The sequence below is a fragment of the Convolutriloba macropyga genome, chromosome 6 (assembly GCF_964194025.1).
Source record: "Convolutriloba macropyga chromosome 6, txConMacr16.3, whole genome shotgun sequence".
Lineage (NCBI taxonomy): Eukaryota > Metazoa > Xenacoelomorpha > Acoela > Convolutidae > Convolutriloba > Convolutriloba macropyga.
In genome coordinates, this window is record NC_134473.1 from 20870020 (window position 1) to 20884852 (window position 14833).

Sequence of the window (14833 nt, forward strand, 5' to 3'; positions counted from 1 at the left end):
ACTTGAATAAGAAGCAGCACCTTCAATTTAACAAAAGTAGTACCTCATGGCACCACCTAATTTCTCTGCGATTGCTGATAGTGTCTCGTTCCTCAAAGAAGCAAAATTCTACACGACCATATAAAACTTCTAACTATCTTCAATTAAGCAAACAGTTCTGAGAACATAACCGACATACGTCGAGCGAATTGCTCGCAAACGACCCGCGAGCGCATGACTTCGGCAGTACCCAGCTGCGGCTTAGATGCCATTCAATCGATGGGGAGGAGGGAACAAGTTTTCAAGATTTATAACCGCCCTTCACGCCATGAAATTGTCTCCTCTATCAGTTCTGGTGAATCGCATACTCAAAAGAGTCTATTAACCCTAAAAGGACAAAAAGATGCCCTTCTTATGCCCTCCTTCTGCATCGCAACCTTCATCGCGTATTTAAGGACAAAAAACCTAAAAGGCTCAGACGAAAAATTGCATCGTTTGAAAGCAATTAAAAAACATAGCCGGCAGATTGCCGGAAAATAGCCGCCGTTGACGCGCTTGATGCACAACGGGATTCAAACAGAAGAGACAAATTCACCGATTTTTACTGCTTTTTTTCAATGTCAAAAAGTGTTCTAATTTGGCGTAAAACTATACGTAATTCAGCTTCTAAATTGAAAGCTAAAAAGCTCAATATCAATGTCAGCTAGTAAACACTAATAAACTTTGATAACCTAATTCTCAATTACTTAATGACCGGGCTTTATCGGTTTATCCCGTCTCTTTCGATTTCGCTCTTTTGACTTTGACAGTACTCACCACATTGCGTAATTCAACGCGTAAAAGAAATTAAAATCCATTAAGTTGAAACAGTGAGTGAAGTAGCTCAGAAGTCATACGTGAAAATTGTGACTTATGTAAAACAAAAAACGAGGTCAAAAGTTAAAGCGAATTAAAAAAAACATAGCAGGACAAGTCTTGAAGTACAATTCAAAGAATTTTTATTGACTAAACAGACAACTAGATCTAGAACCGACTATGGTTGAATTCAGAAAACCATTTCTTAAAAAATCAGATCAAAAAATTTAAATAAACAAAAAATCAATGTCAAAATGCCACATGTGGACAAAAAACCACTAGCGAGGAATGGAAATTTGGCTGAAACAAAAAACTAGGCCTAGAATGAACTATGAATGGAATGGGAAAACCTTTTAGAAAACAAATCTGATCCAAAAAATTGAAAAAAAAAGGTTAAAATCGCCGAATGCAAGTGAAATTGCCGAATGTGAACAAAACCCATAAGCGGGAAACCGAATTTTTGTTCAAACGCCGTTTTCTCACTCTACTTTAGAATTACAGCAAAAAAACTCGCGCCAGAAAACCATTCGCTTTTTTCACTCCACTTTCTGTTTCGGTGTGACCAAAATCACTACTCCAATTTGACTTAAAAATCATGAAAAAGTGTGAACAGATCTTAAAAAAGACAGCGCCCCAATACAATTCAAATTCTTTGAACTGCGAAAAGGAGAGCACCCAAATATTAGCCGTTGAGAGGCTGGCGGCGGCTATTAACAAACTGTACGAAAATGGAATATCATTTAGGATAACCACTGTTCATACTAGCAAAGCTAGACCTTGAAAGGTACACCAAAAGCTAAAAATTAAATAAAGCCGATTAACTTCAGGCTAATTGCTCTCAACAACTGGCGAGCGGTTGGCTTCGCCAGTAGCCAGCTACGATTTAGGGAGTCTAGCATTCGCTTAATTGAGGGGTGTGGGGGCGGTGAGTGCGTGTGGTGTTAAGGGTGGAATGAAGTGGAGTGGTGGGAGGGAGGGGGAGCTTGACACAATGATCTCATGTCTGTCTAGTAAGCTGAAAAACTCAACGAGACTAAATACCCTCCGGCGCTACCAGTTTTGCGTTTTTGAGCGGCAAAAGCAAAAAGGATCAGACGAAAAATCGGTCACGCAAAAAATCGCATAAAAATACCACAGGACTAATATAATTGCTACTAACTTTGTTTTAGAGCAATTATATACATCAATTGACCTGTGGCACTGTTTCTATCTCTTCAAAACTTTGCTAGTCTCAACATTAATTTACATCGTTTTAATGCTTAAAGCTCCCAAACATCAAAACTAAAGATGAATATTAACTCAGAAACGAATAACGAAAAACCAAAATAGCTTTATCTTTTTCAGAAATAGTCATACAATTAGATCGGACAGTGCAAATAGATGAATATGAAAAACGATTGAAGCTCCATAAGGTGACTGATTGCATTTTGTGAAGAGCTGAGTGGTGAAGCTTGAGCTTTTGTAATTAAGAAATCGCGAATGAGCTTTTGTAATCGCGAATGTACGCTGAAGGACACTATACGGGCTCTCAGTTATGAACTGCAGCAATTTATCGACTTTCTCAAAGTAGAGCTACTGGAAAACCAGATAAGAACGTCAAACCGCAATCCCGCTCAGAAAACAAGACAAACGTAGTTCTATCTAGCAGCTACAACAACAGCTGCAACAATTGGCATCCAGACATCAATAAACTAGCCCGTATAGTGTCGGAGGAGCTGCTATATATACTCAGTGGCCGCAGAGTAGAGACAGCAAAAACTGCAGCCAACATAAACTGAAAACTCACTTTGGAAACTAGCAACAAGGTAGTTTAAAATTTCAATGAATAGAGCCAAATTTTCTGAAATCGTTCAAAATAATTCTAACAACCAACAAAATTTTCGTTCAAATAATGAAGCACCAAGTTAACTGAAATTACTTAAGAACTCAATTATTGGGGACAATTGGAACTAGACAAGCTGCCAAAAAAATTACAACAGACGCATTTTGCAAGAACCCACAAATTCCAGATCAAACGCTCTTATGTCAGCTGAAAAGCGTAACAAACAATACTCGTTCCCAATTTTTGAGAGAAATTAAATGAAAACCCAAAAAGTTGATAGTACAAACATTATTTGGGCCGTAAAATATTCAATGATCTAAAAACGCGCTAATAATCTAACCAAGTTCGGCATAATACGAAAACTATTCGTTAAAAACCCAAAAAATATATATTAATTGGACTAGGCATTTTTGCTTTGGCAACTAGATGTCACAATATAACTCAAAAAAGAAATCGAACAAACTTTCGTTATTTAACAGCTTTCAAAGGGGACCTACAGAACTGACTCAATTAATTGCCGTTTAAAACAACGTGAAAAATTTTTTGCCTTATTAGCATCTTGATCAACCAGATAGCTTGATAGATGGCAAAAAAATTGTCGACTAATAACAATCGACAGCTGCTGGCCATGCGATGCGCAATCGACCTTGAGGATTATATAAATCAATCAGCATCAACAGAAAATATGATCAGCTTACCATTTAGAGCTTCACTAGTTTCACGGATTATATATCTTACTGCGTTTCCAGAAATATTGAAAAGGCGCACCAATGAGCAAAATCATAACACTTTAAAAAACATTCAGTTAAAACATAACCGACTAACGTCGGAAAAATTGATCTCGAACGACTAATGGGAGCTCTAATCTGTTGCAGCCTGCCTGAGTCCTGCGGGACTAAAATCGCTATGGGGGCTCCAAATGACGTAATTAGAGCTTATTATATACTATTACAACCACAAACAAAAATTAAGTAACAAAATACTCCAATTTCGAGGCATTTTTCATTTGACTTTTAGTAGTGAACTGCTGCCACTTGAGTTCAGCTTCAGACATTTGTGAATGAGAAAAACATTTAGATCACGCAAAACAAAAGAAAAGGGCCAGAAGTCATTCGGAAAAGTCAAATCCGTCGAGCGAAAAGTTTGCACCAGCCAATAGAATACCAGAAACGAAGAGTCGTGCAATTACAACTCAGGACAGGTGGAAGGGGGGTAGTTCAAAATTACTATATACTACTAACTAAGCTACTGTTAAAATCCAATGCTCGAAAGAGAAGTCAACGTTGTAAAACAAGTCAACGATCGAAAAAAGTCAAAAGTTCAAGTCGTGAACAAACCAAACTTGTGTCAACTAAAAACTGTAGAATCTCAATGCTACTCTCAGAGTCGTAAACAGACCAACATGTTATACAAACACCGAATGAACGACTATAAAACCATAGCCTTGATTGAGAGCAATTGAACGTCTGAGATTTTTGAAATGTAAAAGACAGCGATTCACTGCAGTAAAGATGACGAGCGATTTTCGACAGATTGCGGGGTATGTTCATAATAAATTGCTCTGGATTGACGTTTGAAATAATTGTTTTATACGGGTCTACACCGTACTGAAAATTTTTGCACGACAGTTTTATTCTTGAACATTCCTTCGATTTAACTTCAACACAAATAACTCATTCACGCTTTACTTTCTTTTGATTCCTTGAACAGCGCGCATTCAGAAAAAGTCTGCTGCTAAATTCAAAACCATTGTGAGCCAAGACACAAAATAACACGTTCATTACAGCGGTTAATTTCAGCGAATACTAAACGAAAGGTCGCGGGTTCGGACTCCTTCCCAGTCCGATTTTTTTTAAACAAATTATCTCGCGCCTTCCTAGCCAGTCGTTTGAGACCAATTATTTCGACGTTATTCTTTTATGTTATCATTTGGTTACATGATAATACTTGTCCATAGCTACAGAACTGACCTTGAACTCCTTTGGAGCTTATATGGCCAAGAATGATCATGTAATCAGAAGGTAACAAGACTACTAACATCGGTCGAATTGCTTTCCAACGACTACCGAGGCTAGAGAAACAAAACGAAAACTGTTCGTTACAAAACCCAAAAAAAAATTATTTATTGGACTAGGAATTTTTGCTTTGGCAATAGATGTCACAATATAACTCAATAAATCAAACGAACTTTCGTTATTTAACAACTGTCAAAGGGGACCTACAGCACTGATTCAATTAATTGCCGTTTAAAACAACGTGAAATTTTTTTGCCCCATTAGCATCTTGATCAACCAGATAGCTTGATAGATGGCAAAAAATTGTCGACTAATAACAATCGACAGCTGCTGACCATGCGATGCCCCATCGACCTTGAGGATTATATGAATCAATCCCGCATCAACAGAAAATATGATCAGATTACCTTTTAGAGCGTCACTAGTTTCACAGATTATATATCTTACTGCGTTTCCAGAAATATTGAAAAGGCGCATCAATGAGCAAAATCATAACACTTTAAAAAACATTAAGTTAAAAAAACCATAACCGATTAACATCGGAAGAAATGCTCTCAAACGACTAATGGGAGCTCTAATCTGTTGCAGCCCGCTTCAGTCCTGCGGGACTAAAATCGCTATGGCGGCTCCAAATGACGTAATAAGAGGTTATTATATACTATAACCACAACAAAAATTAAGTAAAAAAATACTCCAATTTCGGTGCACTTTTCATTTGACTTTTAGTAGTGAACTGATGCCTCATGAGTTCAGCTTCTGACACTTGAGAATGAGAAAGAAATTTAGATCACGGAAAGAAAAGTAAAGAAAAGTCTTTCGGAAAACTCAAATCGGTCAAGCGAAAAAGTTGCGTAAGCCAATAGAATACCGGAAACAACTAGATGCGTCGTGCAATATAAACTCAGGATAGTTGGGGGGCGGGTAGGTGGGTGGGAGTCACCTTTTATCCTTGAACATTAAAAGCAGTTCAAAATTACCATATATTACAAACTAAGCTTTTGTTATCAATGCTCGAAAACAGAAGACAACGTTGTAAAACAAGTCAATGATCGAAAAAAGTCAAAAGTTCAAGTCGTGATTAAACCAAACTCGTGTCAACTAAAAAAACTGTAGAATCTCAATGCTACTCTCAGAGTCTTAAACAGACCAACATGTTTACAAACACCGAGTGAACGACTATAAAATCATAGCCTTCATTGAGAGCAATTGAACTTGTGAAATTCTCAAAATGTAAATGACAGCGATTCACTGCAGTAAAGATGACCAGCAATTTTCGGCAAATTGCGGGGTATGTTTATTATAAATTGCACTGGATTGAAGTTTGAAGTAATTGTTGTATACGTGTATATCATCGTTCTGAAAAATTTTGCTCGACGCTTTTATTCTTGTACATTCCTTCGATTTAACTTCGACACAAATAACTCATTCACGCTTTACTTCCTTTCGATTACTTGAACAGTGTGCATTCACAAAAAAAGTCTGCTGTTAAATTCAAAACCATTGTGAGCCAAGACACAACATAACACGTTTATTACAGCGGTTAATTTCAGCGACTCCTAACCGAAAGGACGCGAGTTCGGACTCCTTCCCAGTCCGAAGTTTTTTTTGAAAAAAGATTATCTCGAGCCTTGCCAGTCGTTTGAGACCAATTATTTCGACGTTAGTCGTTTTATGTTATCAATTGGTTACATGATAATACTTGTCCATATCAACACTAAACAATATTAATGGCTACAGATCTGACCTTGAACTCGTTTGGAGCTTATATGACCAAGTATGATCATGTAATCAGAAGATAACAAGACTACTAATATCGGTCGAATTGCTTTCCAACGACTGGCGAGGCTAGAGAAACAAAACGAAAACTGTTTGTTACAAAACCCAAAAAAAAATATTTATTGGACTAGGAATTTTCGCTTTGGCAAATAGATGTCACAATATAACTGAATAATTCAAACGAAATTCCGTTATTTAACAACTTTCAAAGGGGACCTACAGCATTAACTCAATTATTTTCGGTTTAAAAGAACAAGAATTGTTTTGCCCTTTTAGCATATTGATCAACCAGATAATTTTTGTGCCATCTATCAAACTGTCGACTAATATAAACTGTCGACTCAGTGGCCGCAGAGTAGAGACAGCAAAAACTGCAGCCAACATAAACTGAAAGCTCACTTTCGAAACTAGCAACAAGGTAGTTTAAAATTTTTCAATGAATAAGACCAAATTTTCTGAAATCGTTCAAAATAATTATAACAACCAACAAAATTTTCGTTCAAATAATGAAGCACCAAGTTAACTGAAATCACTTAAGAACTCAATTATTGGGGACAATTGGAACTAGACAAGCTGCCAAAAAATTACAACAGACGCATTTTGCAAGAACCCACAAATTCCAGATCAAACGCTCTTATGTCAGCTGAAAAGCATAACAAACAATACTCGTTCGCAATTTTTGAGAGAAATTAAATGAAAACCCGAAAAGTTGATAGTACAAACATTATTTGGGCCGTAAAATATTCAATGATCTAAAAACGCGCTAACAATCTAACCAAGTTTGGCATAAAACGAAAACTATTCGTTACAAAGCCAAAAAAAAATATTAATTGGACTAGGCATTTTTCCTTTGGCAACTAGATGTCACAATATAACTCAAAAAAGAAATCAAACAAACTTTCGTTATTTCACAGCTTTCAAAGGGGACCTATAGAACTGATTCAATTAATTGCCGTTTAAAACAACGTGAAATTTTTTTTGCCTTATTAGCATCTTGATCAACCAGATAGGTTGATAGATGGCAAAAAAATTGTCGGCTAATAACAATCGACAGCTGCTGGCCATGCGATGCGCAATCGACCTTGAGGATTATATGAATCAATCAGCATCAACAGAACATATGATCAGCTTACCATTTAGAGCTTCACTAGTTTCACGGATTAAATATCTTACTGCGTTTCCAGAAATAATGAAAAGGCGCACCAATGAGCAAAATCATAACACTTTAAAAAAACCATAACCGACTAACATCGGAAGAAATGCTCTCTAACGACTAATGAGAGCTCTAATCTGTTGCAGCCTGCTTCAGTCCTGCGGTACTAAAATCGCTATTGGGGCTCCAAATGACGTAAGAGGTTAATATACTATTATAACCACAAACAAAAATTAACAAAATACTCCAATTTCGGTGCACTTTTCATTTGAATTTTAGTAGTGAACTGATGCCACATGAGTTTAGCTTCAGACACTTTAGAATGAGAAAAATTTAGATCACGGAAAAAAAAGTAAAGAGCGCAAAAGTCATTCGGAAAAGTCAAATCGTTCAAGCAAAAAAGTTGCGTAAGCCAATAGAAAACCGGAAACAACTCGAAGAGTCGTGCAATAAAAACTCTGGATAGGTTGGGGCGGGTAGTTGGGTGGGAGTCACCTTTTCTCTGAGTCCCTTTTTAACCTTGAATATTAAAAGCAGTTCAAATTTACTATATATTACAAACTAAGCTACTTTTAAAACCCAATGCTTGAAAACAGAAGTCAACGTTTTAGAACAAGTCAATGACCGAAAAAAGTCAAAAGTTCAAGTCGTGAAAAAAACTGGAGTCAGCTAAAAAAAACTGTAGAATCTCAATACTACTCTTAGAGTCGTAAACAGACCAACATGTTTACAAACACCGAATGAACGACTATAAAACCATAGCCTTGATTGAGAGCAATTCAACCTGTGAAATTCTCAAAATGTAAATGACAGCGATTCACTGCAGTAAAGATGAGGAGCAATTTTTGGCAAATTGCGGGGTATGTTTATTATAAAATGCTCTGGGTTGAAGTTTGAAGTAATTGTTGTATACGTGTCTATCATCGTACTGAAAAATTTTGCTCGAAGGTTATTCGTGAACATTCCTTCGATTTAACTTCAACACAAATAACTCATTCCCGCTTTACTTTTTTTCGATTTCTTGAACAGCGCGCATTCAGAAAAAAGTCTGCTGCTAAACTCAAAACCATTGTGAGCCAAGACACAACATAACACATTTATTAAAGCGGTTATTTTCAGCGACTCCCTAACCGAGAGGTCGCGGGTTCGGGCCCCTTCCCAGTCCGAATTTTTGAAAAAAATTATCTCGAGTCTCGACAGTCGTTTGAGACCAATTATTTCGAGGTTAGTCGTTTAATGTTATCCTTTGGTTACATGATAATACTTGTCTATATCCAAACTAAACAATATTGATTGCTACAGATCTGACCTTGAATTCGTTTGGAGCTCATATGGCCAAATACGATCATGTAACCAGAAGATAACATACCTACAAACATTCGGAGGAATTGCTTTCCAACGACTGGCGAGGCTAGACAATCATTTATGGTTCAAAAACTTCTGACTCGGGAGCGATTTGAACTCGCGATCTCTCAGTTAGGAGTCGATTGTATTAACCCCGACAAACCACGTGCTGTGTACTGTTTTCGCTCACAATCGTTTTGATTTCATCAACAACTTTTGTGCGCAGAAAAAAAAATGCTGGCAGTGTTCAAATCACAAAAGAAAGAAGTCTAGCAAGAAAATGTTGGTGCAGAACAATTAATAAGCATAACGACTAAGGTCGGGCGAATTGCTCTCAAACGACCGGTGAGCAGTTGGCCTCGTCAACAGCTCGCCACGGTTTAGTGAGGCTAGCTTTAGATTAAATGAAGGGGTGTAAGGCGAGCGCAGAGGGGGTGCAAAAGTTGATTGGGGGACCGATAGGGGGCGTTGAGTGCGTGAGGTGTGGGATCAATTTCTAAGAACCGCCCTTCACGCCATAAGTATAAGTTTAGAGAACAGTTTCTGTTAATTGCATATTTGAAGACTAGTGGGCTTAACGGCTCTAAGAGAACTTAATGCAAACTGAGCAATACCTCTTTATCCCGTTTCTGAAGACGAAAATCAAATAGATCAGACGAAAAATCAAACAAGCGAAAAATTAACAACATACCCGCATGATTGGGATTGAAAGCAGATAATGAAAAAAACGACTTTTGTACAAACATTTTTTAAGTCCGATTTATTTTGATGTCATATCGTAGTTGACCAATACTTCTGTTTCTTAGAGAGAGGCTACAGGAGCTAATATCAATACCAATAAGCATTAGAGATGGTAACTAAGACTTAAAGGAACGACTTTCAAATACCGGCATCTAAAATTGGGCTTTACGGTTTTATCCCGTTTCTATTTCTGACTCAATTTTTAACCGACTCTGTTCATTTTGAATTGCTTTGCTGAGCAAATGATGTACAAAATTGCTTTTAGCAGAATGAGAGAAGAGAGAAACTAGCCTAGAGAAGTCAAAAATATTGCGCGCAAAACATGTTTTTGTTCTGAGTAAAAAAATCAGGAGCGCTATAATAGCCGGCTGAGAAGATGAGGGCGGCTATTAATAAGAGACAGACAGGACTAATACATTTGCTACGAATTGATTTTAAGAGCAATTAAATGCCTGTTAAGTCATGCATGATAAAAACATTTCTACTATAACTGACTGTTAATGAGGATCAGAGATGACGGCATTACGCCAGATAACAGCAGCTGAAGTGCAGCATCAACAAACGTGAACCCGAAAGAGAACGAAAGAAACCCTAACCGACAGAGAGAAAGAGATAGGAATATTTCCCATGGTGGGATTCAACTCTGCAACTTCTAGTTTTCTAGCATTGTTAGTAAAAAAATGTAAAAAAATTGAAGGTAAAATTAGTTTTCAGCTTCGCAGTAAAAAAAGATCAAAACCATTTTTGTCTCGAAAGTTTTGTCAAGTAACCAGTCTGCGAGACTTGAAAAGTTTCGTTGGTCAGTAATGGTTATTAAACTCAGAAAAGGACAAAAAATATTGAAACTTTGGAAACAATTGCAAATTTTAAAATCTTGCTAAAAATAAGATATTACTAATTTAAAAACCATTTTACTGTCTCAAGAGACCAGGCAGTATCCCTGTTTCAAGCCTGAAATAGTTTCAATGGCATATAACGATCCATATACTTGGAACGTAAAAAATTGTCAAGAAATTTCAAATTTTATCCAAAAATTACTTAAACTGGAGTCATACAAAATATTGATCACCAGCCCATCAGCTCTAGAAACTACGCAGCAGCTTATTATGAAATCTTCGAGGAGGTCCCAGGGCACCTGGAGCCGGAAAAAATTCGAAAACATGACAAAATTTCAAATATTTTTAGAGTGCTTTAATTCGTGATATTTACTAAGGTCTTGAAAACCATTCCGTTACATCTATAAACTATGCAGTAACATATTAGCAAACCCTAGAAGGAGTTCCGTGGCTCTTGAGGCTACAGGAACTTAAAAAAGGCAAAAAATGTTAAAAACTCAAAAATGCAAATTTTATATATGAGAAAAAGTTGCTAAATTTTATGATATTAAAAAAAGTTGGGAAATCAATCTATGACCAATAAAAATTTTCCAGTAACTTACAAAAAACCTGAATAATGACTAAATGTCAAAATTTTCTAAGTGGCAGAAATTGTCAAAAAAAGCCAAAATTTGTGATGTTAAACCTTGCAAGACATCCCATTACATCTATAGATTAAACAGTAACCTATTTTCAAACCCTAGTGGAGGTTCCTTGGCTCTTGAAGCTAAAAACTCCGAAAAAACGACAAATTTTCATGAAGTTCTTTTTAAAAAATTGCTAAATTTTCTGACATTAAAAAGTTGAAAACTCTTTCATGGCCAATAGAAAAATGCCAGTAACTTATATTCAAACCCTTAGGATGTTTTCTTGCCCCTGGGTCTAGAAAGACCTGAACAAGCAAAAATTAAGGTCAAAAAAATGCTTGTTTGGTCAAAAAATGCTAAAATTCTTGATGTTAAAATGTTGAAACGATTCGATTACCACTAGAAACTATGCAGTACCCTACTATTTAAACCTAGAGGAGGTTCCTTGACACCTAGGGCTTATAAAAATTGAGAAATACCAAAAATTTTCAAAAAGCTTAAAAAATGCAAAATAGTATAATTTTGCGTGTTTTTAGCGAGCGGTTGTTCGTCAGTAGCTAGAAACCGGGGGGGGGCACTGAGGGCTGATGGGGGTGGGGCAAAAGTGAGGTGGGAGTGGGGGTATCAGCGTGGGGGGTGGGGCAATAGTGGGGGGGGGGGTCAACAGCGGAGGAGTCTTCAACCTCTAAGAACCGCCCTTCACACCATAAGTATAAGTCTCCAAAACAGTTTTAGCTGAAACAAAGCTGAAAGGTTCTAAGAGCACTTAATGCCCGCCGGGCGCTACCTGTATCCCGTTTTTGAGGACGGAAGGTCAAAAAGCGTAAGACGAAAAATCGGTCAACCGAAAAATCGCATTCGAAAAGACCGACAACACTAAAATATTTGGTACAAACTTTGTTTGAGAGCAATTAATAAGCATCCTGCAGATTGCCAAAATAGCCGCTATTGACTTCCATGAGCCCGATTGCAATTCAAAAGATTATTGTACAATTGATTTAAGTGTGAGCTATTTTATTGATTTCAAAGCTGCACAATCCTGTTTCTTAAGAGATGATGCATGGATAAGTATCAATACCAATGAAAATTAGACCTGGTAGCTGAGACTAATTCGAATAAGTTCAAATACCGGGAATCTAAAACCGTTCTTCGTTCAATTATCTCGCTTATATATTTGACTTTGATTTTCGATATTGAATCTTGTTCATTTCAGAATGCTTTGCAGAGAACCTGCTGTTTGAACACATTTTGAGCCAAGTCGGAAAAAAATCAAATCTGTCAGACAAAAAATTCGCACAAACCAAAAATGGCGCATTGAATTGTATCATTTCTCATATCGAATGAGCGCCTTCAAAACACCGCAATTGTAACCACCATCATTTACTGTGAATAAAATCAACTCACTTTAATTACTTTACTTTCAATTCAACTTCCAAGATTAAGCGGCAAGACAGTCATACTGCATTTAAAAAAACTCGTTGAAAAACGACCTAATTGCGTTAATTGTAGTTGTGTAGGTAGTAGCAGAAAACCCAAGCTCCAGTTTAAAGATGAGAAAGCGTATCGCATGACAAAAGCAGCCGATGACAGATTGAAAGAAGTTAATAGCAGCATCAAATCACACTTCCGCAACAACCAGTATGAGATTTGTGAACTGCTCAAAGCTGTTTCTCGCTCAAATTTTGTTACAAAAACGTCACTGCTTCCGAGATCGAGTTTTTTATGAAAAATACTGGGAGCTAAACGGGAGATTTTTAATATATCAGAGGAAGGTAATAGATATCAGGAGCTTTTCTTGATCAACAAACGTGAACTCGAAAGAGAACGAAAGAAACCCTAACCGACAGAGAGAAAGAGATAGGAATATTTCCCATGGTGGGATTCAACTCTGCAACTTCTAGTTTTCTAGCATTGTTAGTAAAAAAATGTAAAAAAATTGAAGGTAAAATTAGTTTTCAGCTTCGCAGTAAAAAAAGATCAAAACCATTTTTGTCTCGAAAGTTTTGTCAAGTAACCAGTCTGCGAGACTTGAAAAGTTTCGTTGGTCAGTAATGGTTATTAAACTCAGAAAAGGACAAAAAATATTGAAACTTTGGAAACAATTGCAAATTTTAAAATCTTGCTAAAAATAAGATATTACTAATTTAAAAACCATTTTACTGTCTCAAGAGACCAGGCAGTATCCCTGTTTCAAGCCTGAAATAGTTTCAATGGCATATAACGATCCATATACTTGGAACGTAAAAAATTGTCAAGAAATTTCAAATTTTATCCAAAAATTACTTAAACTGGAGTCATACAAAATATTGATCACCAGCCCATCAGCTCTAGAAACTACGCAGCAGCTTATTATGAAATCTTCGAGGAGGTCCCAGGGCACCTGGAGCCGGAAAAAATTCGAAAACATGACAAAATTTCAAATATTTTTAGAGTGCTTTAATTCGTGATATTTACTAAGGTCTTGAAAACCATTCCGTTACATCTATAAACTATGCAGTAACATATTAGCAAACCCTAGAAGGAGTTCCGTGGCTCTTGAGGCTACAGGAACTTAAAAAAGGCAAAAAATGTTAAAAACTCAAAAATGCAAATTTTATATATGAGAAAAAGTTGCTAAATTTTATGATATTAAAAAAAGTTGGGAAATCAATCTATGACCAATAAAAATTTTCCAGTAACTTACAAAAAACCTGAATAATGACTAAATGTCAAAATTTTCTAAGTGGCAGAAATTGTCAAAAAAAGCCAAAATTTGTGATGTTAAACCTTGCAAGACATCCCATTACATCTATAGATTAAACAGTAACCTATTTTCAAACCCTAGTGGAGGTTCCTTGGCTCTTGAAGCTAAAAACTCCGAAAAAACGACAAATTTTCATGAAGTTCTTTTTAAAAAATTGCTAAATTTTCTGACATTAAAAAGTTGAAAACTCTTTCATGGCCAATAGAAAAATGCCAGTAACTTATATTCAAACCCTTAGGATGTTTTCTTGCCCCTGGGTCTAGAAAGACCTGAACAAGCAAAAATTAAGGTCAAAAAAATGCTTGTTTGGTCAAAAAATGCTAAAATTCTTGATGTTAAAATGTTGAAACGATTCGATTACCACTAGAAACTATGCAGTACCCTACTATTTAAACCTAGAGGAGGTTCCTTGACACCTAGGGCTTATAAAAATTGAGAAATACCAAAAATTTTCAAAAAGCTTAAAAAATGCAAAATAGTATAATTTTGCGTGTTTTTAGCGAGCGGTTGTTCGTCAGTAGCTAGAAACCGGGGGGGGGGCACTGAGGGCTGATGGGGGTGGGGCAAAAGTGAGGTGGGAGTGGGGGTATCAGCGTGGGGGGTGGGGCAATAGTGGGGGGGGGGTCAACAGCGGAGGAGTCTTCAACCTCTAAGAACCGCCCTTCACACCATAAGTATAAGTCTCCAAAACAGTTTTAGCTGAAACAAAGCTGAAAGGTTCTAAGAGCACTTAATGCCCGCCGGGCGCTACCTGTATCCCGTTTTTGAGGACGGAAGGTCAAAAAGCGTAAGACGAAAAATCGGTCAACCGAAAAATCGCATTCGAAAAGACCGACAACACTAAAATATTTGGTACAAACTTTGTTTGAGAGCAATTAATAAGCATCCTGCAGATTGCCAAAATAGCCGCTATTGACTTCCATGAGCCCGATTGCAATTCAAA

The 14833-nt window shown here is 36.8% G+C and overlaps 1 protein-coding gene across 13 annotated transcripts in view; it reads right to left on the reverse strand.

The window, feature by feature from the left end:
• LOC142341563 (protein phosphatase 3 catalytic subunit alpha-like) overlaps nucleotides 1-14833 on the reverse strand; it is a 126702-nt gene that overhangs the window by 37951 nt on the left and 73918 nt on the right. The gene's annotated exons all lie outside the window — the stretch shown is intronic.